Source organism: Camelus bactrianus, chromosome 7 (genome assembly GCF_048773025.1).
Source record: "Camelus bactrianus isolate YW-2024 breed Bactrian camel chromosome 7, ASM4877302v1, whole genome shotgun sequence".
In the NCBI taxonomy this organism is placed as follows: Eukaryota; Metazoa; Chordata; class Mammalia; order Artiodactyla; family Camelidae; genus Camelus; species Camelus bactrianus.
In genome coordinates this window covers 10814464-10841229 of record NC_133545.1, presented here as the reverse complement: position 1 = coordinate 10841229, position 26766 = coordinate 10814464, and the positions used below count along the sequence as shown (strand labels likewise).

The following is a 26766-nucleotide window of genomic DNA, read 5'->3' as shown; positions in this document are numbered from 1 at the left end:
AGGGTCCACCACAGCACTTCCTTCCTGACCCAGCTGAGCCCAGCGCCTCTGCCCAGCAGGAAGCCGTGGACAGTGTCACAGCAAGCAGGGCCCTTGCCGTGCTGCAATCAACAGCAGCATCACAGGCGCATCCGCCTATGAGGGACCAGGGATGCAGTGAAGTCCCACCTCCCAGGCCAGAGACCAGAGTGCTGAACAGACAGATGCCTCAGTCCTGTTCTGGCCCTGCCATGGGTCCCAGGCTTCTCCACTGTGTGGCCCTTTGTCTCCTTGGAGCAGGTGAGTCCTGGTCAGAAAGGACATCTCTGACTAACGCTATTTCGTCCCCAGCTCTGTGGCAGCAACGTTACTCTCCTTTACTGTCTCAGCATCTTCCTCCTCTCCTTGCAGGTCCCGTGGGTGCCATGGTCAACCAGACCCCAAGATACTGGGTGACCAGGACGGGAAAACCAGTGACCCTGAATTGTTCTCAGACTCTGAATCATGATACCATGTACTGGTACCAACAAAAGCCCAGCCAACCACCAAAACTGCTGCTTTACTACTACGATACACAGTTAAACAGGGAAACCGACACCTCTGACAATTTCCAGTCCAGGCGGCTCAACACCTCTTCCTGTTCTCTGGACATCCGCTCGGCAGGCGTGGGGGACTCGGCCATGTATCTCTGTGCCAGCAGTAGAGACACAGAGCTGAAGGGTTCCCTCCCCTCTGTTCATAAACCTCTCTGTTTCCCAGATCCAAGGGTCTTGTGAAGACCTCCCTCCCTTCTTACAACCACAGGAGGAATTGGGTTTGTGACTGTCGTGATCGCCTTTGTAGATAGAAGTGGGGCATAAACCTACAGAAACCATCAACAGTTATGCCAAGAGTGGGAAAAGTGGTTCCTCTTATCCGACGTTCAGTTTGTGGTAATTTCCCAGGACACCTTAATCACCCGTTCGGTTCTCTTCAGTAGATAAATAGGAACTTTCTTCCTTTGGTTTTTGTTTGTTTGTTTGTTTAATCTAAGTTGGAGAGTTAGAAACATGTTGACAGGCCCAGGTGAGAGGTTGCCCCACTCTCACGAATCCCTGCGTTTAGGGGAAGAAACTGCCCTCGTAGGCATGCTAATGTGGTCTCAGAGTTTTCTCATCAAGTAGGGAAAATGAGAACTGCTAAAATTTGTGCCAGATTTGAAGACAAGTGACTCACCTGGAGCATGCATTATTCACAATGTATTTAACTATCCTGCCGGATACAGATCTGTCTCTGAACCATTTAAGTGGAATCAATAGGACTTATATCAAAAGCTAGAAGCAGTGCTATGGAAGATATATTGAAATGACTAGAGTTTGCCCTCTGTTTTTCATGTTAATAAATAATATCAAATGCTGCAGCTCGTCTGGAAAAAAAAAAAAAAAAAAAAGACTCCTGCAATCGACCAGAACAACTTTCTAAAGGCCGATACGTGACTTACACCCTTTACTAGACTGAAACATTTATGATGGCTGATTGAATACATGGATGCAGGAGTGAGTACAGTTCACCCCTGGGAGAAGGAATTGGCATTGGTGAGCGATGCCGGACTCAGAAGATGAGGATGTGTGCCCGCTTTAATTTTGAGGAACACGTACATGGTCCGACTGTGCAGTAGTTATTCCGTCGCCACATATGCTCACGAGCAACACCACAAGCTTCCAAGTCTCTCATCAAGAGGCCGAGAGGTGCTGCCCAGCATCCAATTCTGGTGCTGTTAAGTGAAAACCAGGGCAGCTATAAACTGTCAGCTGGGCTAACGACCCTCTAACTTCAATGTCCTGCTTTCCACACATTTGCAACCCTTTGCCTACTAATGATTAAAGCTTGTGTCTCTTTATTCTTCTGCCTAGATTAAAATTTTTTCTTCTATAAAATTAAGTATTCAGGCCAGGTTTCTCTGGGGTCTCTTCTCACTTACCCTATTTCCCGGATACAGCCTATGTATAAAACGGATGTATCTTGAGTGAATGGCCAAAGCATTCCACCAGGGGGCGGAGGAGCCCGCCCTCCGATTCTGTAAACACGCCACATCCTCGCAAATACAAGGAGAGAAATGAAGAGAACAGACACGTCTCTTTTCTGGTCCAGATGAAGGGAAGGTGAGACCCGGGACTGGAGATACAGATGCTCTTGCTGTTCCGGGTGCCCCGTCTGATCCTCATACGTGGACGGTTTTGGGAGATGTGATGGGGGAGGAGAAGAGGGAAAGGGGCTGCCGATGTGGTCGATATGGTTTGCTGTCGATAAGCAGAGTGGCAGGGAACTGTCTTGTCCTCCAGGGCGTGTGACGGTCACTAAAAATGTGAGGACACATTTAGGGAAGGAGGGAATGAAATTCTTGGGGGAATCTGATAGAAAAAATGGGAGGTTGTGATGTTGGATGCTCTGAGAGTTTGGAGACAGCAAAGGAGAAAGAATAAAATAAAAAAAAATTTTTATTGTGGTCAGAACACTTAACATGAGCTTTACCTTCCTCACAAAACTGTAAGTACAATATGGTGTATACATACAGCTGAAGGGAAGGAAATGCTGCAATTCAAGACAACACAGATAAACCCTGAGGACATTACGCTGAGCGATAAGCCAGTCACAGAAGGACAGGCGCTACGTGATTCCATTTATCCAGGGGTCAGTGGTTTCTTCTGCGGTTCTGAGTCATCCCACGTTTGGCCTCCTCTGCCTTCTCTCATTTACATTCAGCAATGTCATTTCCCAGCAGTCAAACCAGGGAATCTTGGAAGAGAGAGCTTCTGTGCAGATCCAGTGCCATCAGATGGGCTTACAGGAACCAACTATTTTCTGGACTATCATTTTATTTGTTACGAATATCTGTTATTTCAGCGGAGTTTAATACTGATGGCCCTTAAGAAAGCTGCCTTAATTCAAGTCCTCTAAGAAGCTGATACCAAGCTTGGGTTAGTCTTGCGAGGGATTTATTAGAGAAAATGGCTGTGGGAGAAAATGGGAGGCGGCTGGGAGATGGAGATCTGTGACCCTGACGGGAAGGAGTGAGGTAGGAAAAGGAGGCAAAGGGAGGAAGGAAGGAAAGCAGGTCTTAGGCTGCAGCACAGTTCTAAGAAATGGCAGCAAAGCTGGGCAGATCCTTAAGGCAAAGTAGAGCTATGAAGCTCTGTGTCCTTGTGGCCCGCCTCTCGCACTAGCCCGCTGCTTCAGGGCCAGGGCAGAGACAGGGATGCACTTCCCTTGAAATGATACTGCTGCTCTCTGAGTGGGTCCCTGGGTGGGGTAGGATGCCCTGGTCTTCTTGACTTGCCCCTCCCAGCGTGGACTCTCCATGCTATGAGCAAGCCAGGAAGAGGAAGACTGGGGCCTCGTCTTCTTGGACTACTGTTCCTGGAGTAGAGAGTCCACGCTATGAGTGGGTGCTGGGTGGAAGAAGGGACCCCAGACCTCGGGGCTGTAATGGCCAGAAACAGAATTTCTACACTGCAGGGCTGGTGGGGATGAGAGGGCCTGGCAGCCTGCCCCTCCCTGGGGAGAACCTGGGGGATCCCTGAGTTCTGGACCACATCCACGTGGGTTAGAGCTCCTGCCACAGAGCTTGGGCTGGTGGATGCGGGGAGTCATGGCTCAGAAGCCACCGACTCTCACTGCTCCTCCTGAGATTTAGTAGATTGTCTTGAGTGACTGTTTCTCCATTTGCTGTATGCTCGTAGGATAATTTTCAGAGGTTTTAAATGCTTGTTCCTAAATTTTCAGGTTACGGTTTTTTCTCTGGAAATCAGATACTTAAAGCTCCTCCTGCTGCCATCTTGGAAGTGACTCTCACCCCAGTACAACCGTCTACGTAAAAGGCAGCCAGACACCGGGCTGTGACTTGCCCACTCCTGCTCTAGCCTCATTTTGTCCCGCTACTAAAGGGTGACCATTCTGGGGATCCTGCTGAAGCTTTAAGCTTTTCTGCAGACTCCCTCTATGTTTTTAAAGTTCCATCTACACAGACACAGCTTATTGCTGAGACAAAAATTGGTTTTGATCCCTGTGAAGATTTTCGGCATTCTGCTGTGGCTCCTTCCTCTCTGGCGGTCTTCCTCACAGCTTCTAGCTGCCTTTGTTCCAACTTTTCACTTCTATCTCATCAACTCAGAAGATTTACAGGCTCTGTTTTTCCCTCCTCATTGTGTGTAGACACTGCCCCCATTTGTTTCTGACTTGAGACAAATCAGAGCCCTGTGCTGCCTGTTTTCCAGTGACTGAGTTGTGTCATATATTCCATTTGGTTTTCACTTGTGCAGAGCAGGATTCTAAATTTAATGGATAGATTTCAGTTCTGGGAACTGCAAATAAAAAATATTAAAAATCAAAGAATAAAATAAAAATAAAGAAAGGACAGGAAATAAGAAATGTAGTTGAAAATGATGTGAATGAAGTTGAAGGAAGAGAAATTTCCAGGACTTAGCACATAGTCGATAGTCAATACTGTCAAACGCTTCCAAGAGAAGCAGGCAGAGAAGCGAACGTAAGTTCTTCCCCCGGTAAGTATACAATGCTAATCTTTAGGGAAATAACTTCCTAAGAGTATAAGGAATGGAAGTATTCCATGAACAAGTTTAAGGCGGCATCTGAAGGAGTGATTTCTCTGTGACAAAAGCAAGTGTGCCTTTATATAAAGACTGCTCGGTTCTAGGAAGTGGGCACGTCACAGAGAAGCTGCTCACCGGGAAGAAAGAACCTCGGAGAAAGCCACATGCCTCTGCTCTTTTCCTGATTCTGCCATGTGCCAAACGGTCCTCGGCCTCATGGTCCTTTGTCTCCTGGGTGCAGGTAAGTTCCTGTCCTGATCTTGTCAGCCCCCTGCTCGTAGCCTGTTGTCCATGTCAGCCGACTCCCTTAGGGACGAAGGCTCCAACTTCTGTGTGCTTTCTTCACAGGCTTCCTTGAAGCAGAAGTCACCCAGACTCCCGGGCACCTGGTCAAAGGGACAGGACAGAAAGCGGAAATGTACTGTGTCCCAAGAAAGGGACACAATTATGTTTGCTGGTATCAACAGATCCCAGCAAAAGAGTTCAAGTTCTTGATTTCCTTCCAAAATAATAATGAACTTGATAAAACAGGGATGCCCAAGGAGAGGTTTTCAGCTGTGTGCTACCAAAACTCATCCTGTACCCTGAAGATCCAGCCTGCGGCGCTGCAGGATTCAGCCGTGTATCTCTGTGCCAGCAGTGAATCCACAGTGGTAAGTATTAGCTGATCTTAATGCACAAACTCATCCTGGCCCAGCTCAGGAAGCAGGTGGTGTAGCAGGTTGAAAGAGGAAATAACAGAAACTAACTAGAGCTGTCATAAGCCATATGGAAATTTCTTGCAATGTTAAAGCATATCCTATGAAACCCCAAAACAAGAACATAGGATTTTCTCTGGAAGAAACCAGACTGAAGTCCTGAACCTGTGACATGGCACATTCGACAGCTCATTTCTTTTCCCACCGTGTTGGCTCCGTTTGTTCTCCCTTATTATAGACCGCCTCCTTCATTTCTTAAATTGCGTAGTTATGAGATGATTATAGATTCAGACGTCAGCCTTCCAGCCACATTGAGAAGGATCAGCCTTCTCTCATGCTAGATTACAAATCCAGAAAATAGGAAAAAAAAAAAAAAGATTCTGTTTTGCTAAAAACTGTGCTTCTAGAAAACTCAACATTAGCCAAATGGGTTGAGTTATTTTGAACAACATGGCAGCTGAGAGTCTGTGACTTTGACCTTATGCATCAAGAATTCCAAAGAGTGGAGTTCAGTTCTCTAATTAGGGGCCAGGACACCCAAGAGATATCCACCACGTGGGAGGGGTGAAGGATAACTTGCTTTTGCTGGATACAAAAAACCTAGGAAAAGAGAAAGGATCAGAGGAGCGACCAAATCCTTAGTTTTTAGAATAATATCAGACCAAGTGAAGACTCTGGTTAATTTCTTTTTTAGGAGTTAAATCCAAGTCACACAAAAAGCGTGCTAATTTTAAGTGTGATAATGTCAGACCCCTCCTCCCCCCGGTCACTAATTAGCTTCTATGGAGTTGAGGAAGGAGACAGATGAATATGTATGTACTCAGTGGAAACACATCTGATGTGCAACTGCAAATTGATATGCAGACAGTTGAAAAGCCCTCAGGTGTGTGGTCCAAACTGTAGTGAGACAATAATTCCACATGAGTGTAGGTGAAAGCAGGCGTTGTGGCTTTACCCCTACCTAGGGAGATCCGTGCAATTCTGTAGAGCAGATAAAGGATTCAAAACACCTCCTCTAAAATTTGATCATCTCTTTACAAAACTGGTTATTTCTACGCCACCCACCAATCATCTCTAGAAAAGTTTGTATACTCTTCCCAGTCACATCTGCTGTTATTTCAGTGTAAGCTGAACCCACTTGTCTTACTCCCAGAAGTCCAAATATACTTTTGTCCCAGGCAAAACTTCATTCGGACCCCTTGAAACAGCAGCTCAAAAGTGAATGTTCCTTACTGTCCATTTTTGCTCTTCTCCAAATCCAAGTCTTACTCAGTAACTAACCCCTTTGCTTTTGTCACAGAGGAGTCAGTGCTTTGAATGCCGTCTTCTGCTTTGGGGGGACTACTTCCATTCTTATGAAACTATTCTTCTGAGGACTAAAATTATATGCTTGCTGGGACAAAGACTTATTTCTGTTTCTCTGACTGGTGTGATCGCTTTGAAGCATTTGCCAATACTGACTATACCCTAAGCCCTGGGAAATTCTCCTCCCTCAGCTTCATTCACATTGTTTTCAATTTGGTTTCTTATTTCCTGTTGATTCTTTTTTTAAATGCAATTTCCAGGACCTAAATCTATCCATTAAATATTCCCTTTCCCAGGAACATTCTTCCTGTTCTACTTAAATTTTAACATGTAATTTAATAAAGTGGTCTCTCTTTTTTCTTTTTTTTAATTAGTTTAGCCTATTAAGAATCTCTACGCAAAAAAAAAAAAAAAAAAAAAAAAAAAGTGAGGTCTGAGACCACCTGCCTCACTGAGGGTTAGGGTAAGCAGGTAAATTCTAGGACAGAGTCAGAATTTCAGAGTCAGACTTTCTGGAGGTGAGTTATAGGAGTACATATTATTTTTCCAAGCCCCTGGCGATTTTTGTTCATATTAAAGGTTGAGACCTTTTACCAAGAGAAATTTGTAAGATTGATAAAATTACAATCCTAGTGTATGGCTCTACAATTTTCTTCTTGCTCTTACTTATTTTAAATTTTTTTGTTTTGCTTTTTTTGACTGGCGTATTGTTGATTTACAATGTTCCGTTAGTTTCTGGCTCTCGCGCTCCTGAAGCGTACGTTTGTGTCAGGTTTTAGTCCTTCCCTTCCAGCTCTTCCCTCCTGTCCTATCCCTAACCACTCTCCTCTTTTCCCTTTTTCCTTTTTCATATGATTTCCTCAAACTTCAACTTCCCTAAGAACCCTCACGTGAGACTGGAGCCTGTTTACATCCTCCATGTTACAAAATAAACAAGAGGTCCAACATTTGGACCAAGGAGTCCCCCTCTCCTGTAGGCGGTGCCCCCGCGGCTGGGGGTGTTGCCGAGAGAGCCCAGAACTTCCATTCCTCTTCGCTGCTGAGCATCAGACACCATTGCTGGAAAGTTCATCCTGCCGCTGATCTTGCCGTGGACATCAGGCTCCTCTGGGTAACCCCCTGCCTCCTGGGGGAGGTGACATGTTTGATTAGTTCAATCAGCCATAAAGCTTTTTGTGGGATGAAGATGGAAAGAGGGGAGGCTTGGCACATCCCAGCCCAAGCTCAGGAACTAAGACTCTGTCGCTGGAAAACAGTAGAGATTTTTGAAAAACTGGACAAAATTTGTCATGTTAAATATTTATTGGTGCATACTTCTCTCTATTTCGTGCTCTGTAAGTCCTCTATTGTCTGCTTTAAATACAGAACTTTACTTAATCACCAAGACAAGCAAAGGAAACACTTTATTTTCAGCATAAGAAAACATGGTACCAGGAGTTCATTTCTTTTCTTAAACTAAAAAAAAAAAAAAAAAAGAGGGATGAAGAAAGAGAGAACCCAGTTCTGTCTCTGTCCGGCCAAAAGGGCTGTGATGTTTACACCATGCTATGCTGATTCTTATTCCTTCTGGAATAATCTTGGCTTTGTCCTCTGCCTAGTGCCCATGCAGGCAGGTACGGATGCCAGGACTGAAGACTCCAGCTATAGGATATTGCAGAGACGGTGGAAATAGAGTTGGATAAATTGGTCTGGAATTTGAGAGAGAGATCTGGTCCCCAACTATTGTTCATTAGAAACATCACCTCAAAGGTTTATCTCAGTGAATGTTTTTTTTATTGAAGTATATTCAGTCTACAATGTTGTGTCAATTAGTGAATTTTTTTTTTTTAATTCTCATCACACAACAAATGCTGGGCACCTACAGAACACTGTTTATTATCATTTTCTTTGATGAAACAATTTCAGAAAATCAAAAGCAGACAGATGCAGGAAAGTCATTTCACATTCATGTGTACGAAGAAGTCCACCCGCACCAGGATGGAGTAGAAACCATGTGACTACAGCATTTTCTGCCTTTTGATTTTTACAAATTATTTCAAGCACTCCAGTCCCTCCCCTCCCCACCCAGGAGGAGGACCAGACAAACTGCTACGAAGATGCAGGAGGGGCAGTGACAGGGGCAAGGGGTTGGTGGTTAGAGGGTGTTGGAGGGACCACCAGATGAACCCCAGATCAGACCTGAGCGGGACTGCAGGAAGAAGCTTTCAAAGCATGCACACTCCTTTAAAAGCACCTGGCACGTGTTTTAGAGCGATCCTCTTCCGAATGTGCAGCTTCTGAGGGAAAAAAAGTAAATAAGTTAGGAAGAAGGCTCCTCTGGCACGTGAGTAGTGGGAAGGAAAAAAGAAGAAAAGGGGAGGGGGGACTTACAGAGTCCTGCAAAACAGAAGAGAGTCACAAAGTAAGAGGACTCACAACCCCCATCATGAAAAGCAACCAGCAAAACTACAAAAGTGTCTCCACTTGCTCCAACAGTGGAAAAGGATACCATTAAGTTGAGCGTATTGTGAAACACCCAGCATCACAAAAATGAAGAGGAAGGTAAAATCCATGGACTAGAGGAAAATTCACACCTTTTACCCCCTCCCCCCACCCCAAATAATCACGAGTCAGAAAAAAAAAAATTCCAAGTCTACACACCCAACAGAATTAAACACACTCAACAAGTAAAGCCATGGGTTAAATCCACTCCACCTGCCTTCACTAATCACGGTCACCTTAACACTTGCATGTTCTCCAAGCAGCCTGTAGTCTGAACAGTAAGATGTTGGCCTGACTTAGTTCCCAGGAACTTGGAGTCTCAGCTGCGTCTACTTCAGCTGAGCTGGTTAACTCAGGGACCGGCCACCCTCCCGCTGGGCATGCGCGGGGCGCCCCGTGACCTTTGACACACGCAGAGGCCGGCAGCTTAGTTATGCCTGCGCAGAATGGTGCTCCCGCACCTGCCAATCACCTTTCCTGGCGCTCCCCACGCCCCACAGCGCCCTGCTGCTTTAGGCCTCATCCCATAAATACCGCAGCCCCAAGCTGTGCGGGGGGGAGGGGGTGAGGGTTTTTTTCTTCCGTGCTCTCTCTTTGTCTATCTTAAGAAGAAACTCTGCCTCAAGTCTTGGCGTCTCTGTTTTCTGTGCCTCGAGCAAGACAAAGCTAGTTCAGTAACAGGATAACCCAAGTATAACCAGAAGCTCAAAAATTAAGAACAGAAAGGGCAAAAGCAGGGAGACATTTTTTTAAAGGTTGATTGAACTCAGGAACTAGATCTTTCCTTTCTTTTCTTTCTTTTTCTTTAAAAGACAACTCTCTAAAGAAGTGAAGGAAGAACTAAACTAAAACGTGAAACTTAGGGATTGAAGGAAGGCAGGGAAACACCTAAGAGAACGAAAATGACAAGTAAAACCAGCCAGTGAGAAGGTGGTGAAATGAAAGGGGAGCCTTGGTGTGAAAGCAGGATGGGTCTGTACTAGTCCTTGCCCGTCCGCTCGCTGCGTCACAGGCCAATACCCAGCCTTGTTGAGAGACAAGGTACTGGGGCAAGGAATAGCAACTTTATTCAGAGAGCCAACAAACTGAGGAGGGAAAAGGGGAAGGGAGGCCGGAGGGCTTAAGATTAAAGGGTAAAGGTGGGTTGCAGGCTTCTTGGAGCCACCTGGCCTTCAAAGAAAGCATAACATTTCTTTGTCCTGCTTGTTCACGTGGGCGGGATCACAGGGCTCCTGCAAAACTCCGCATTGTTAGCTCTCATCAGTTGTTAGCAGCAGTTTTTACTTTACCCGTCTTCTCTCTGCTTATTTGCAAGGTTTCTAGGCTGAAAGAAACTTCTCTATAAGTTAAGTAACAGAGCTAATCGGGGACTGCAGGATGGGAGCTTTCTTAAGGGAACTTAATGGGCTACTTAGTTACAAGCAACGTTTCTCTAGTTTTTAACTCTTGACCTGCAGGGCTAAAGTAGAAGAATATGAAGGCTGAAGAATGAGGGAGGCGCTTTCAAGAAGGTGTTAGTTGTCTTCTGTTCCAGTTCCCCGCTGTCACCACCGTTCCACAATCTTGTGGGGAAAGGGGGCAACAGCCACTCTGGCTACTTTGAGCTGAATGGGGTGGAGGAAGGGGTGACTGTGGAGTGGAATTGATCAACCTGAAATTGAAAGTGTTCTTTGTGTCTGGTGTTTGCAGGTAGAGGGGCCCCACCAAATGGGTAGACAAGGCTGCTTCCCAAATATGTGGGTTCTTGCCCGCAGAGTGAGAAAGAATTTTCAAATGAGGCAGAAAGACAAAGTGAAAAACACCTGCTTTTATTGCTTGGAGAGGGGAAAAAACGAAACACTCGAGTCGGGAGCCGTCTGCCAAGTACCCGGTCAGGACAGCTCCAGCTCCCGGCCGGGCTGCGGGGTCGTTTATTACAAGGTCCTTCACCATGTCTTCATCCTGGTGGTGGCAGTTACATTCTGCTAGTCTCCATCCTCCCTCAGCTCAGCCCTGAAACAAAAGGCAATTAGCAGAAACTTAGGCGGGAACAAAGGAGGGGATATTGGGGAATGTCTTTGGGATCTAAGGAGCCTGTTGTGAGATGAGAGAAATCTCCTGTTCCTCATCAGCGGGGCACTTCTTTCCCCTTGTTAACTGTCCAGGGTCAGTGAGCCTGCCTAGTCTCTGTCAAACATCGTTGTCACGTTTGCACTGTGATCTGTGGTTTTTGAACGACATACCCGCACTTAATGACAACACTGAGTAGGAGTTAGACAAGAATAACAATTAGTAAGAGGGACAGGCCAAGCTTAAAATACCCAAAAACATTGACTGGACCCTTTGTGGGACCCAGGAAAACAATGCAGAAAACCAGTCTGCCTGTTGAGACCCATTTTGATGGTCTGAAGGCTATTGTAGCCAAACTCCTGTCGAATTCTGCCAATGTGAGTTCTACATCAGAGAAAGAACTCACACAGGTGCACCATGTGGAGTTTGCTACCAAGAGGCCCCCTCCCTGCTCAGCAAGCATATAACCTAACGCATAGCAAGAACCTCTAATGGACAGCAGCTCCTGTCTGCTCTATTCCCTACGCAGTCATGTGCCCGTGGCATATTTTCCTGACAACACACACATCTGTGTCCTTCTGGGGCACAGGCTACAAAACCGTGGAAGAGAATATCTACACGGCTGTCTCTAAACCAGGGATCAGCGTGATTAGCGCAGATCAGTAATGTACTTTCTCCCTTTATACCTCGCTGAAAGCGGAAATCCTCCTCACATTCTACATACTCAAAAGCATCTTTAATGAAATAAGGAAAAGAGAGTCACTAAATAAAAACACGGTGGTTTCACAGCATCATTTATTAGATGTATCCACCAGACCCAATAGACTTTTCTTCGGGTGGTCTGGGGATTTCTAGACCAACACAGGGAGATACTGGAAAAATCATAAATGGGGTAAACTAGGGGGTTCCCATGATGACAAACAGAATGTGATTTGGGATGCCATATCCAGCTGTGAGATGGATTAGCAGAAGAGGCTACTGATGCAGGAAATTCTAAAAAGTATCTTTCCAAGCTGAGGGAAAGGAGGAAGTTCCCAGGAGGATAGTCAAAACACTTAGAGAATAACATGCTTTCCTTATGTACCTTTTTTTGTTTGTTTTTTTTGAAGAGAAACTTTAAATCATTCAGAAGCTCTCCAGTCCACTGCCTGTTAGTTTCCTCCACCCTAGAGGGCGCCCCTTGGCCCTCTGCTGTGGATGCTGCCTTTAACAGGTGTGGCGAAGCCACAGCTTAACCCCAGCTGCTTAACTGATGACTGTGCGGTCAGCAAGCCCTCATACGGCCCCCTCCGGTCCACTTCACAGCCAGTGGATGGTTGGGTCCTTGCTTTTTCCAGCTTTTAAGGAGGATGAGGTGCCTGGGTTAGTTGAAAAGGGTGCAGGGTGACTTCAGTTGGAGAGACAGACCTGTTGGAAGCAAAACGTATAAACAGAAGTTAGTATAGTGGCCATCGATTTGACATAGTTAGCACCAGCTAGGTCCTTTAAAGCATCAATGATTTCCCCGCCTGGGCAGACACCTGGAATGGCCTGCCGTCCAAAATTTCAAAGGGGCTTAAGTTTGTTCCTGGGAGCCACTCTGATCCTTAGCAGGGCAATTGGCAAGGTCTCATCCCACGCGAAACTAGTCTCTTGACTTTTTTTAGCAATGCTCTTTTCATGGATGACTTCTTTTCTATTTTCCCTGTTGATTGTGGTCTCCCAGGTGAATTAAGTTTCCAGTCAACACGCAATGCTTTAGACACTTGTTGGGTTATGCTGGAGACAAGCAGATCCGTTGTCACTTGGAAGGGGGCTCGGCAGTCCGATTGGGGGATGATTTCTGTAAGGAGGACTTTGCTTCAGAGACATTTTCTGCCCTGGTGGGATATGCCTCCACTCATCCCGAAAAAGTATCCATAAACACTAACAAGTATAAAGTTTACTGTGGCTCAGGGCATTTCACTGAAGTCTATGCGTCAGTCCTCAGCGGGGCACTGTGTTCAGCTCCCATCTGCGGGGCGTCTAGTGGCAGTCTTCAGGTTATTTTTAGATCGGATCGTGCAGTTCTGACTGAGTTGCTGGATGGTCTCTTGCAGGTTAGGCCCTCTGATACACTCTGAGTCCATTGTGAGGTGGCCTCCCTCCCGCGATGGGCACCGTCAGCAAAGTGTCGTTAACGCGGTGTTCAAAGGGGCGTCAGGGATCAAAACAATTCTTGTGCGTGACATTTCCAGCCGGGCGAGGTGTGATCAAAAGTGAGACCCCACCCTTTGGCCCTTTCTTTGGCCCTTCTGAATGTTCTGGCTGATATTTTGACAAACCAGTTTGCGGGAGCAGCGGACTCATCATGGCTTGGTGGTCACCTTCCTCTGCCACCTTCTTTGCCGCTTGGTTAGCTAACTGACTGCGTTTTTTATGAGTCTCACCTCTTTGGCCCGGGTAATGTTTATGGCCACTTGTGAGTGCTTGTGGTCCACTTCTAGCAGTGACGGGATTTCAGAAGCATGTTTCATGGTCTTTATTATTTGAGGGAAAGAGGCCCCTCTCTTTTCCAGACTGCCTTGGGAGCACGTACTGCAGAGAATCCATCACAAGCCTGTCTATATATTTGCTCTCTTCCCTTTGGTGAGTAGGAGGGTCCTTGTCGGAGCAATGATGTCTGCCTTCTGAGCTGAGTTCCCCGAGGGCAGGGCCTCAATTTCTTCTAAGTTACCCCCACATACCCAGTGTGTTGACTTCCTTGATCCGTGAACCTCCTCCCACTGATGACCAGTTCCAAAATTCAGCTCAGCCAGGGTTCATCTGTTAGGCCTGGTCTGCTGAAGTATGCAGTAGCTCGATGACAGGCAGGCAGTCAGCCATGCTCTGGGGATCATGCAGCATTCGTTGGGGCAATGTGGCTGGATTTAGAGCCAAAGTGACCTGCAGTCTTACACTGGGATAGTCTGGGAGAGTGGCTTGATACTTTCCATTCTCGCAGAAGTCAGCCAATAGCCCTTCTTTTGTTCTAGTAAAGAAAGGACATGGTGAGGGACAGACACTGTGGTGAGTTGTCCCAGGGGTTAATTCCTGGATTCCTGAAGTATGCCACGAGTGGCAGCCAAAGGCAAGAGGACCCTCCTTTAACTGTCTGATCTAGTTGTTTTGAGAAGTAGGCGACAGGTCGCAGGATGCGTCCCAGAGATTGAGTTAATACCCCAAGACTTACGCCCTGTTTTTCATGGATGTATAATTTGAAAGGGTTTTTCAAATCTGGTAGCCTCAAAGCTGGGGCTGAGATGAACTTTTTTATGGTTTCAAAGGCTGTTTGGCACTCTTTTAGAGCCTGGTAGAGGGACTTTAGTATGAGCTTCTAATTCTGTTGGATTTAGATCCTGAATCCTGCCATTCCTTAAAAAAAAAAAAACCCCTCCGTTGTCTGCGGCCTCGGGTACGCCTAAGTCTGCAGTCGCCTGTTTTCTGTCAGGCAAAAGACCTTGTTGTCTCTGGGAGAGAGCTAAACTCTGATAAGTGACCTGCTGCTTGACAAACCTGGGCCTTTTTCGAAGAGACTTTCCATCCACATTCAGCCGAACAGTTGAGAGTTTTAATGCTATTCTGTAGACGCTTTTCATGCGTGGCGCTCACTAGCAGCACGTCATCCGCCCATCAGAGCAAGAGCCCTTCGTCTACTGTCAAGCTCCGGAGGTCCTTAGCCCGCACTGCTCCAAACTAAGGAGAATTTTGAAACCCTGAGACTATCCAGCCACACTGTTGCGTTACCGGTGTTTCTGGGGCCTGCCATTCAGAGGCAAAAAGCTACTGTAACTCTTCTGCAGTAGAGATGCAGAAAAAAAAAAAAAAATCATCTTTCAGTCCCCAAACTGAGAGCCAGCTGCATTCTCCCAGAATAGTTGTGAGCAGGCTGTATCACAGGGTGCAGGTCTTGGACTAAATCATGAATGGCCCTCAAGTCTTGAACAAAGAGATACCCTGCTGCATTTGGCCTTTTAACCGGGAGGATGGGGGTGTTGTATGGGGACTTGCAAGATCTGATGAGTCCCATTTTAAAAAATCTCTCAAGAATTAGCTAGATTTCCTTTTCGTGTTTCAGAGGATAGCTTAGGCTAGGAGTCCCAGCGTCCTTTCTCAATGGGATTTGTGTTGGCTTTGAGTTTTCAACCTTTCCTGAGGTACCGTCAGCCCACACTTCTGGTCTTACCTTTTTGCAGACCTCAAGGCAAAGAAGTCTGTCTCCTTTTCTGGGAGAGCCATCTGTAGGTTTAAAATGTGTTCTGGCAGGACCCGTATATCAAGTTGTCCTGGTGAAAGTGTCACTTGTGCATTTAGCTTTACAAAGGAGATCTCGAACCAAGAGGGGACTAGGGCGTTCAGACGTATACAAGAAACTGTGTTTAAATGTCAGGTCTCTTAATTAACATTGCAATGGTTGTAAAAATGATTGGCTCTGTGCTTCTCCAGATACCCCAGTGATGGGGGTGGACTGGGATGTTCTGTGTACCATTTTGGTATTTAGCATGAAATGGGTTTCACCCACGTCTGCTAGAAGGTCAATCAGTTTGCTCCCCACTGTCAGTTGTGCCTGGGGCTCCAGTGGGGATATTTGAATTGGGTGCTGCGCATCCTGGAGAGGCCCTGGGTTCCCTCATTTATGATCCAAGCGTTCCTCCCTCACTACCCTTTTCTCCTCCTCAGCCCTCTTTTCTTTCGTCTGGGACATTCCCTTTTCCAAGGTTCCTCCTCTCTACAGTCAGTGCACCTTTCCTTGCCTAGGGGGAACTTACCTTTCTTTTTGGGAATCCAATGCTGCAGTCAGAAAAGCGGCTCTTTTTTTTTTTTTACCTTATGTTTTCTGCTTCTGTTCTCTGCTGTTGAATATCTTAAGAGCAATATCCACCAACCCAGAAGGATTGATTCCAAAGGCACCATCCAGTTTCTGTCACTTTCTCCTGATATCTGGAGCACTTTGTCCGATAAATCCATGTTTACCATTCTAGTGTTTGGGGCCTCAGGGTCTGCTTAGTGTAACGCCTGGTAAATTTTCCCCGAAACTCGGAGGGGTCTTCACTTGTTTATTGCTGAATCTCTTGAAATTTTTTAGGCACTTTTGGCTGGGTACCCCTTCCCAGAGTCCTGCCAGGATGGACTTACAGTAGTGCGTGGGGCATCCCTTCATTAGGGTCCAGTGTGGTTCAACAGTGGGTCCTGCCAAGCAGGCTTCAGGTGTGCCGTTTGGATCCACTCGGTGGCGCTCGTGCGCTACCTCTAGCCTTGTAGGTGACCATCATCTCATTGCCAGTAAGCATCATACTGAGACTATGAATGCCTGCCCATGAAGGGTGGTGGGTAGCGAAAACGAAAATAACAATTCTGTCCTTTGGAAAGGGTATTTTCTATAAGAAGTTCACGGTCCTTCCAGTTAAATAAATCAAAGGTTGGAAATGGACTGTGCTTCACAAAACCCAGCTGACTGGCTGTTCTTATTGAGGCTTTCTACAGGGTAATGGGAAATTGCCCTGCCCCAAAGGTGGCTTCCGGTCTGAACTGAGTGCCCTGATGGGTCTTAGATGATGACTGGAGACCAGGTCCCTTTGCTCCAGGAAATAATGCAGGATTTTCTGATTGATGCCCATAAGGAGGGGGGAGCCAATCCTGCCACTTCCCATGCCTCAGTGTCGGGGGTTGGGCTTCAGGGACAAGAGGCGATGGAAGGGATGGATGTCAGTTGCACAGGGGTGGTGGGAGCAGCTGCAGGGACAGCTGGCACGGCCCGAGGGGGATGTAAGGTTTGCAGCGACATATCCTCACTCTTGCTCTTTTCCCTGCCCTGCTGTAGAAGAGATTTTCTTGGGTTTCTTTTCGGATCTTTCTACCATAAGATGGCAACTGTCTTTTTCTCATCCTGATGTTACAACATAAATGCTTGCACGTAGGGAATTTTATCTTTCCCCCTACTCTTTCACAGAATAACTCTAATTGTAAGATTGTATCATAATTCAGAGAACCTTTCAGAGGCCACCATTCTTCAGATCCCAATGAATAATGTGGCCACACATTGTTACGGTAAAATACCATCTGTTCCTTAGTCTTTAGGTTCATAGCTATAATCAGCACATTTTTCCAAAAAGCGACCTAGAGGGCTTTCCTTAGGGACAGATCAGACGTTCCCCATCTTTTAAAAACAAAGTCAAGAAAAACAAAACAGTGCCCCCGCAAACCACATGCTAGCATCCAAAGAAACAAACAAACCAGATTGGGCAGAGTCCGACAGGGTACCCCCCCACACACAAATGCAAAACCAGTGGGGCTTATTCTGGCGAGGAAAAAGGAAAAGCCCGGAGTGCAGGGGAGGGGAGTTTCTGGCTGTGTACGTGGAAGCAACTTACCTTTCTGCATTCAGTCCTTCGACTCCCAAATGACAAGTCTTTGCTTCAACTGCTGAGCACCGGGGGGGCCAGCCCCTGCTCCAAGGACTTTTGAAGGAGGACCTGCAGCACAAGAGGTCCTGGAAGCTGCTGGGGGCTTGCCCAGCACGATTTCCCAGCCGGGGCCAGCTGGCCTCGAGCAGCAAGACTCCTGGCTGGCTTGTCAACTTTTGTTAATGAGTCAGGCTCTTACCACTCGCTGCTCCACAGGCCAGTAAGTCAAGAGAGGTGTCGGGGCAAAGAAGAGCAACTTTATTCAGAAAGCCAGCACGCTGAGAAGATGGCGGGCTAACGTCCTAAAGAACCACCTTAATGCGGGGTAGGATTCAGGCTGCTTTTATTCCAAGGAAGAAGTGGGACGAGGGGGGTTTCAGACTAAACGGCGAAGGCGGGTTGCGGGCTGCTCGGAGCCACCTGGCCCTCAAGGAAAGCATAGCATGTCTTTGTTTTCTGCTTGCTATCCCAGGGCTCCTGCAAAACTTCCAGTTGTTAGCAGTTAGTTTCACTTGATCATTCTCATCCCTGCTTATTCTAAGGTTTCTAGGCTGACAGCAAACTCATCTACAACAGGTAATAGCCACTTGGGACCACGGGGTCTTTCCTGAGGGACTTAGTCAACTATTTGGCACAATCAACGTTTCTCTAATGTTCAACCCTTGACGTGCCGAGCTAAAGCAATAAAACGCGTAGGCTGAGGAACGGGGGCGGTTTCCAGGCGGTGGTAGTCCTCTTCCTCCTCCGCTGCAGGCCTGGAGCAGTACCTGGCAGCGAGGGGGTTAAACATACTCTCCGTTCTTGTGTGACAAGAGCATCTGTGTGCTCGTCCTCCTGTGAGCAAAAGTTACCATGACGAGGAAGGTGAACCCGTGAGCCAATCAGAGTGAAGCTCGGGCCTGGAATGTGGCAGCGCCGACAATCAGGCCAAAGTGCAGAGTCTGGGGAAGGAAGACACAAGGTGGTGGTGCCAGTGATTGAGAGCTCCGTTCTCAATCTCCTCATCTGCCAAACCGGGGAGACGGTCTGGAATATCTCCAGGATCCTATCCAAGTGTCCATTCTAGCCGTGTGACAAATTCTGCACATTAAGCCAAGGGGGAGCCCCAGGGCTAAGTTCCTTTCCTCATTTGTCTGGGCTTGGAGCTGGAGGGAGACGCCCTTCCCACTATGGGCAGCTCGGTGATCTATTGGGTGGCCCTCTGTCTCCTCGGAGCAGGTGAGTCGTGGCTTCAGGGGGCAAATTCCTGCACCATAAGGTGCTGAGCTCCAGATCTAAGCCTCTCCCCGACAGCAGCAGCCCTGAGACGCCCTCCGGGGCCTTGTTTCCAGAGCGACTCCCTTTCTTCCACAGGCACCGTGGATGGTGGAATCACACAGACCCCAAAATACGTGCTCAAAGAGGAAGGACGAGATGTGACCCTGGAATGTGAACAGGATTTTAATTATGACACCATGTACTGGTACCGACAGGACCCAGGACAAAGGCCGAGACTAATCTACTTCTCACTGTCTGCAAAGGATGTTCAGAAAGGAGACATGGCCGAAGGCTACGGTGCCTCTCGGGAGAAGAAGCCGCTCTTTCCTCTCACTGTGACGTTGACACAGAAGAACCAGACGGCTGTTTATCTCTGTGCCAGCAGTATAGACACAGTGAAGCAAAGCCACCTCCTCTTTGCACATAAATGTGTCCCAAGCCCTGCGTCCCCACCAGGTGGCGGGGCTTTTCTGTTTTTGATCCCCTGATCAGAACGCTTTCTTCCTCCTCAACCAGGCATCCAAAGCAGCGGCTGCATCAACACGCTTTGTGCAATGGCACGATGCCTCGGAGAACCACTAAGCTGATTTTTAAATTACGTGTCTAAATCTGTCTACATCAGAAAGAGGGAGAGAGGAGAGGTTAATTTTACAATCCAGCTCTTTTTTACCAAATCGTGGAAAACAAAAATGAACACAAAATGGTCCCTTCCTTCGGAAAATTAATAAAAGCCCAGCGGGGAGAGAAACGTGTAGAAACACACTGTTACCGAGTATCATATACTGTGTGCATGCGTCAGAGGTGTGAGTGGAGTGTGCGAAATAGCACGGCCAGTTCTGCCCGGTGACATCAGGAAGGGCTTCAGACAAAAGGCAGGATGTGAGATGAAACTCACACGGTGAGCAGGATTTCACGAGATGGACAAGCACGGACAGACTGACACGGGCTTAGGGAACCACGGCAGGAGAGAATCAGGAGATAAAAATCAGGAACAGATGATCACAGCCCCCACCCTGGAATATGGCAGTAGGAGAACATTTGGAAAAATGAGTGCAGCAACAACGTTGTTCAACAACATTGGGTTTGTAGCTCCGGTGGACCTTCCTTGGATGTGTGCAGAGGAACACCGAGGAGACTCATGTAACTGTACGCTTGGCACTTGGAAAAGAGTTGAGAGAGATATTTGCATGACTAATCAGCTGGCAGGTGGTCAGTTTTATTTTGCAAACGGTCTCAGTGTCTTCTGTATATTTTCTCCCTCTGCGGTCTGCCACCCATCGAATTGGAAGACAAGTATTGTTAGTTCTTGGGACTTCATTTTTTCACAAATATTTATTTGATCGTATAATTCTGTTTCTAGCAATGAATGACAGACAGTCTATATTATTCAAACTGCATACAGAAGAAAATGCTGGACTAGTATATTTTAAAATAATTCTTGGAGGCATCCACGAGCCCCAGTCTCTTTGGTGTGGCCCTATGTCTCTTGGGACCAGCAATTTCTGGGGAAATGGAGGGAGCCCCTGACCATTACATATAAGCCTTGGCTCCAGGCATTTTGTTTGGATTCCCTTCTGAACCTCGCGTTAGCTCTGGCTTTCTTCTCCCACGTATTCTCCCATGTATTTATACAAAGACCGAAATGCTGAGAAACAGAGGCGGGAAAGAGACACTCACCGCTGAATAGGATCTAAAACACTGAAATATGGTAGGAGGAGGACTCCAAGGCCCCACCCCCCGCCGCCCCCTGCAGCCAGGGTTCTCTGAAATAGTAAGAAAGTTGTTGGAAATGAGATGGAACTAAAATGCTTTACTTTACCAGGGCATTGGCGTAAGATAGTCATGAAATAAATATTTCATTGAGAAGATGAGGAAGTGTCCTTATCAGTGTGAAGGAACACTGAGCTTCTAGCCTGGGATTTCCTATGCTCACCTTAGTTCTAGTGATTAGCCAAGACAACTCACGATTGTTATTTGAGGATATGTTACGGAAGGCAAGAATTACCTATGGTATCATTTAATATACACAAACACGCCCTCGTCCTTACAGAAGGCTAGGAAAGTTGTTTCAGTCACTTCAATGATCTAGGTCTCCGTTTATGTTCCTTAAAATTAGGAGTCAAATTAGAACATCTGAGACCCTTCCAGCAATGCTGGTATGGTTCTTTGATTGAAAGAGTGATGGGTCATTCTAAGTGAAGTAAGCCAGAAAGAGAAAGAAAAATACCATATGAGATCGCTCATATGTGGAATCTTAAAAAAAAGAAAAGGAAAGAAAGACAAATGAACAAATACAAAACAGAAAGCAACTCATAGACATAGAATACAAACTTGTTGCCAGGGGAAAGGGGTGGGAAGGGACAGACTGGGAGTTCAAAACTTGCAGATACTGACAGGTGTATACTTAGAACAGATAAACAAGTTTATACTGTACAGTACAGGGAAATGTATACAAGATCTTGTGGTAGCTCACGGTGAAAAAGCATGTGACAATGAATATATGCATGTTCACTTATAACTGAAAAATTTTGCTCTGCACTGGAAATTGACACAACATTGTAAACTGACTATAACTCAATAAAATAAAATGTTTTTAAAAAGTGATGGACCCTGCAGCATTGGCGACGATGACCACCAGGGGGCAGGATACAGCACCCTCAGGGTTAGGCCGGCTGTCATCCTTCCTCCTAGGGGTGGAGAAGGGAAGATTGAGGGGCAAGGTCAGACCTTTCTTCAGAGGCATGGTGCGAGGCCGGCACCTGAAGATGCTGCTGTTCCTGCTGCTTCTGGGGCCTGGTATGAGCCTTATTATCTGAGGAGCTTGGGCGAGTGTGCACACGAGCTGGCTTGGATGATTGGTAGCCAGACTCCGGGTTGTTGATGCTGATCAAGGTGTGTGTGTGGGGGGGGGCAGCCATGCTGTCTGGAGGTGCAGAGGGTAAGGCGACAAGGCACCAGTCAGGGGAGATGGGGGATCATGATCCTAGGAAGTAGGACGGGAAGATTGCACACAACAAACAGGATTCCCTGGAAGCGGGGAGAAAGGTGAGGGCGCGAGGCTGTGATATTCTGCCTGGCCCTGCTGGCCTCTCTCATCTCCTTGACCTCTGTTTCCGCAGGCTCTGGGCTTGGCGCTCAGGTCTCTCAACATCCGAGCAGGGCTATCCGTGAGAGGGGAGCCTCTGTGACGTTCCAGTGCCATGCAGAGGACTTTCAGGCCACGACTATGTTTTGGTATCGTCAGTTCCCGGAACAGGGCCTCACGCTGATAGCAACTTCTAACCAGGGCTCCAATGCCACGTACGAACAAGGTTTTACCAAGGACAAGTTTCCCATCAACCATCCAAGCCTAACGTTTTCATCTCTGACGGTGACGAGCGTGGGCCCTGCAGACAGCAGCCTCTACTTCTGCAGTGCTAGTGACACAGCGCTGGGCGGAGATCAGAGACCCAAACAAGAATCCTGCAACAGCCCCTCTCCCCGACCCCGCCGAATGCAGGGAGCCCTGTGGAAAGGGGGCGTGGGAGAGAAAAACCACAGGCTCTCTGACTGAGACATCTGTGAGCGTGAGCGTGTACAGAGAAAAAAATATCCGGGTGTGGAGTGTGGAGAAGGTTTGGTGTTTGAGAACCAGCAATATGGGAAAGGACCTGGGTCTATAAGTGGCCGACTGACATGGAATTTCCCTGGGCTGAAAATGATAAAGCCTGGGTTTTTTTCCCCTGACTCTACCATATGGTAATCATATGTTCTTAGATAAATCAACACATAATCCTATGGGTAGATTTCAAAATGCTTCTATAAAACACTGTGCATTTTTGTAATAAGTGTTGGCACTAGTCTCTCCAAGACAATTCAGCGTTGTCTTGTCAACATCCCAGGCCTGCAAGATAAACAGAATCATAAGGCAGCCAAGCAGAGATACTGACTCAGGAAAGAATTCAGTGATGTTCTATATATAGTGCTGTGGTTGATGAAGGGATGGGTTAAGGCCGGGTGGGGTGCACCCTCTACACCTCGGTACGGAGCATGCCAAAAACCTTCACAGAGAAGGTGTTGGTTGAGCTGTCGCCCAACGAAGGTGTCAGAGGGAAGAGAAGGCAGAGGGAGTAAATAAAAGACTTCAGACCTGTCTACAAAGCCAGCGATTTCTATCAGAAGCCACAAGATAGTAAGAAGAGCATTGAATGTAAAGCCCTCAGAAAAATCCTTTCCCAGGAAAAACCATACATTGATCACAACTCTTATATGACCCAAGAAAAATAAGCGAAAGATATTAACATATATTTAATTGAAGAATCATCTATGATCAATAAACACATGAGATATTTGACTTCACTGGTGATCAGGAAAATGTGAAGCAAGACACAAAGATATGTTAAGTTTATATCCATTTGATTAGCAAAATATAAAAAGCTTAGAAATAAAACCTGTTAGAGAGGGTATGGTTCCACAGGATTACTGGTGGGAGCGTAAGTGATGCAAACAACTGGGAAGCCCTTTGGCATTATCTCACAGAGTTGATCGTTCCTTTGTTCCAGCAGCCAGCAGCTCCACTACATCTGACATACGCGCATCAGATGACATAAATGCAAAAGCATTCTAAGCAGTACTATTCATGATGGAACCAAGGCACACATGCATTGACAAGAAAGTGAATGACTAAACAGTAGCACATCCATGTGATGGAAAACGGTATACACCAGTCAAAATGAATGGTGAACAAAGTTATAGGTCATCTTAGCGATATAATATGAGGTGCAAAAACTCACCCTGATAAGATTTTGTAAAGCATGATGTATTTTATATAAAGCTAAAACCAACTAAATCAAGCAAATTATTTTCATGACCACAAATAGATCAGAACAAAATCATATTAAAAGAAAAGCAAGAAATAGCTGTTGTTGCGTGAGCTGGCTTTTCCCAGCTCCCAGAAGCCGCTGGTGCACATCCTCCCGACTTCAGTGTCGGTGGCATCACGCTGATGGCTTGAAATCAGCCGTAGTGGGGCTGCATGCAGCACAGCAATCCAGGGTTCTTGATTTACTCTCCTCCAGGGAGCTGGCTGTCAAATATTTGTCAACACACACTGGCAAGGAGGATTGACCCGAGTTCAGAATGATGTTTGTTCCTGAATTATTTATTTTGGAGCGGGGGAAGAGGTAATTAGATTATTATTTACTTTTAATGGACGTACTGGGGATTGAACCCAGGACCTTGTGCCTGCTAGGCACACGCTCTACTGCTGAGCTCCACCTCCCCCACCCCCGGAATGATATTTAATACGGGGCTTGGACTGGGAGTGGCAGGAGCTGGGATGCGCTAAACTTCAGTATTGTCAAGGTCTACCTCGCACGTCACTGGACGAGTCAGGTAACTAGTATATTTAAATAAATAAAAGAATGTGCATGATAAACAGTGCCTCTGTGTTATTAGCCACGGCTTAAGATTAATCAAATCCTGTGCCTATGAGATCAAAAAGGAGAGAAAATTAACAACAGAAGAGATGAGAGTCCGTGGAAGGGGAGGATGGAGGGTATTGTGTCGTGAGAACCAGGGAGGTGGCTCGTGGACACTAAGTGTGAACATGAAGGCGTGAACACTAGACCTTGACCCTGACCAGAGTGGAACTGAACGGAATCACTTGATCAGCTGCTTTACTGGGACTCCATTCTGGAACATGGAAAGCAACTGGACTACTTTTGAGGGACCAATAGTCAATTTCAAATAGTCTTCAAATATTTTAGTGGGTTTTTTAAAATCTGTAATTATCTCTGGTTCCTTTTTAAAAAAAAATAAGTTAAGATTCTTTGGTTTTCCTAACAAAAATGAACTGTGGCTAATTTACTACAGGTGACAAGAATTTGAAGCCTCTATTACAATATATTTAATGGTTATCGGACCTTTGGGGAAAGTATGAGAAAACACTAAATATTATTCTTAATGATTTACATCAAGATTTGTGTGTAATTTACAAAAACATTACTTTCTCCTCATAACAAGGGGCAAAAAACTCTTAAAGATTCTTAGAAAGATTTTAGTCTACATTAATTTTGAGGGATGTCGAAGAATGTGATATGGAATTTAACATAAAATTTAATAGGAGACATTGAGGTTCTTTTGTAGATAATTTGTTTTTAGAACAGTCTTAGGTTCAGCAAAATTCAGCACAAGGTACAGCCATTTCTCATTTTCTCATTTATCCCTTGCCCTGGGCTTGAGGTTTTAAGTACTTAACTTCTGTAGTAATTAATGTTTGTTCTTGCTCTGTGTGTGTACACTGCTTTTTTTTTTTTAAACCATCCTGGCTACATTTGTGAAAAAACATTGGACAGTGTGGAAAGGGCTGAGGCAGAGAACAGAGTCAGCCCCTGCAGTGACCCGGGCAGGCGAAGCTAAGACAATGGTGGCCGTGGTAATAGAAATACTGAAAAAGGAGAAATATAAAACAATTAGGAAATAAGGAAGAAAATCAAAGGACTTGGTAATTGATTAGACAAGAGAGGCAATAAATGGGGAGGATGGAGAGGACCGTCACAGCCAGATGGACTAGGAGGGCTGAGGGGGAAGGTTTCATGATTTATTTGACACTGGGTGTTACTTTGAGACAGAAATCTGACCAGAAATATGCAGAAAGCAGTTGTATGTTCAAGACAGGGACTCAGTGGAACTGGATGAAGGTAAAAATCCGGGACAATTTCCATAACTGGAAGAATGAAAGTGCATTTGATCCTTTGATGATAGAATACACAGAGAAGAGAACAGAGAACTTAGGACAGCGATCTAAGGAACCCTGTTCACCTTGAATGTGGCCAGAAGAGGTTGAGAAGCAAATTATACTGATGAGCCACCAATAATACTGGATTAATGATGAATTGCGTCCCTAATTACTAGTAACAGATCTCTGCAGGACCCCAGCAGGTCAACACCCCGATGGCTGGTTCTGCTCTGATACTTGGGGTGCCTGGCTGCTACTGCTGCACAGTGTGGAACTGGCCACTGCCCACTGACCACAGAGGAGTTGAAGGCAGTGAGAGACCAGAGGGCATGGCATGAATGTGCCCCCTTGACCACTAGGGGGGGATGTGGGTCTCTGAAATACACCTGCGTGTCAGGAGCAAGCAAAGCCTTCCTCCACCTGAGATGAGTTGGTAGCGCCTTCGGGGCACTCAGGTCAGACACATTAGACACTGGCGGTGGAACCCTGCGTAATGACTAGTCAAATCCAGTTCACCTGCCTTCACTACTCAAGGGCACTTTAATTGTTGAATATATGTATGTTCATGTATGACGGAGGCATTGTGCTGTACACTAGAAATGGCCACGACATTGTAAACTGACTATACCTCAATTAAAAAAAAACTTAAGACTTGCTGTCCTCTAAGTGGCATGCAGCCAAAACAATAAGACATTTGCCCAAGTTATTTTCCAGGAATATGGCGTCATTTGCTTGCCGTTCAGCTGAGCCCAGAGTCAGCTGTGTCTAGTTGGAGCTGAACTGGTGAAGGCTGGTTAGAACCAGTGACTTTCCAACTGAGCACATTTCCCCTTCGTGACCTTTTGCCTCAGGACCAAAGAGTCCATGCTCATTTCATGCTAACCACCTCCGTTATGAACACGCAGAGGCGGGTGGCTTAGTCATGCCTGTGTAGAAAGACGATTCACACACTGCCTTCCAACCGCCTTTCCCCACCCTCCCCATGTGCCCTGTGTCTCAGACTATCCGGCTTCTTTATTCCTTGTCCCATAAATACTCCAAGCCCCTTGCCTTCGGGGAGGTGGATTGGAGATCTGTTCTCCCATCTCCTCACTCGGCTGCCTTGACAATAAACCCTATTTTAGCTGCAAACCTCGGCCTCTTAACATTTTGGCTCACTGTGCATAGGACAATATGACCCTGGTTCAGTAACAGATGGGAGAATGTTTGCAGATGTCCTGGGATGCCAGTAGACCCTTGAAATATCAGGATCTAATCTTGAAGTGTAACTCCCATACCATGTGCCACATATC

General features: G+C 46.4%; 1 long non-coding RNA gene across 4 annotated transcripts in view; it reads right to left on the bottom strand.

Annotated features, from left to right (window-relative positions):
- Positions 1 to 10841: 10841 nt before the first annotated feature.
- Positions 10842 to 26766, bottom strand: part of LOC141578114 (uncharacterized) — a 49068-nt gene continuing 33143 nt past the window's right edge. For all 4 annotated transcript variants that reach the window (XR_012508034.1, XR_012508036.1, XR_012508037.1 and 1 more), the window contains 3 exons: positions 17467 to 18920; positions 12183 to 12505; positions 10842 to 11041 (listed from right to left, as the gene is read on the bottom strand). This is a non-coding gene — a long non-coding RNA (uncharacterized LOC141578114). The remainder of the gene's footprint in view (positions 11042 to 12182; positions 12506 to 17466; positions 18921 to 26766) is intronic.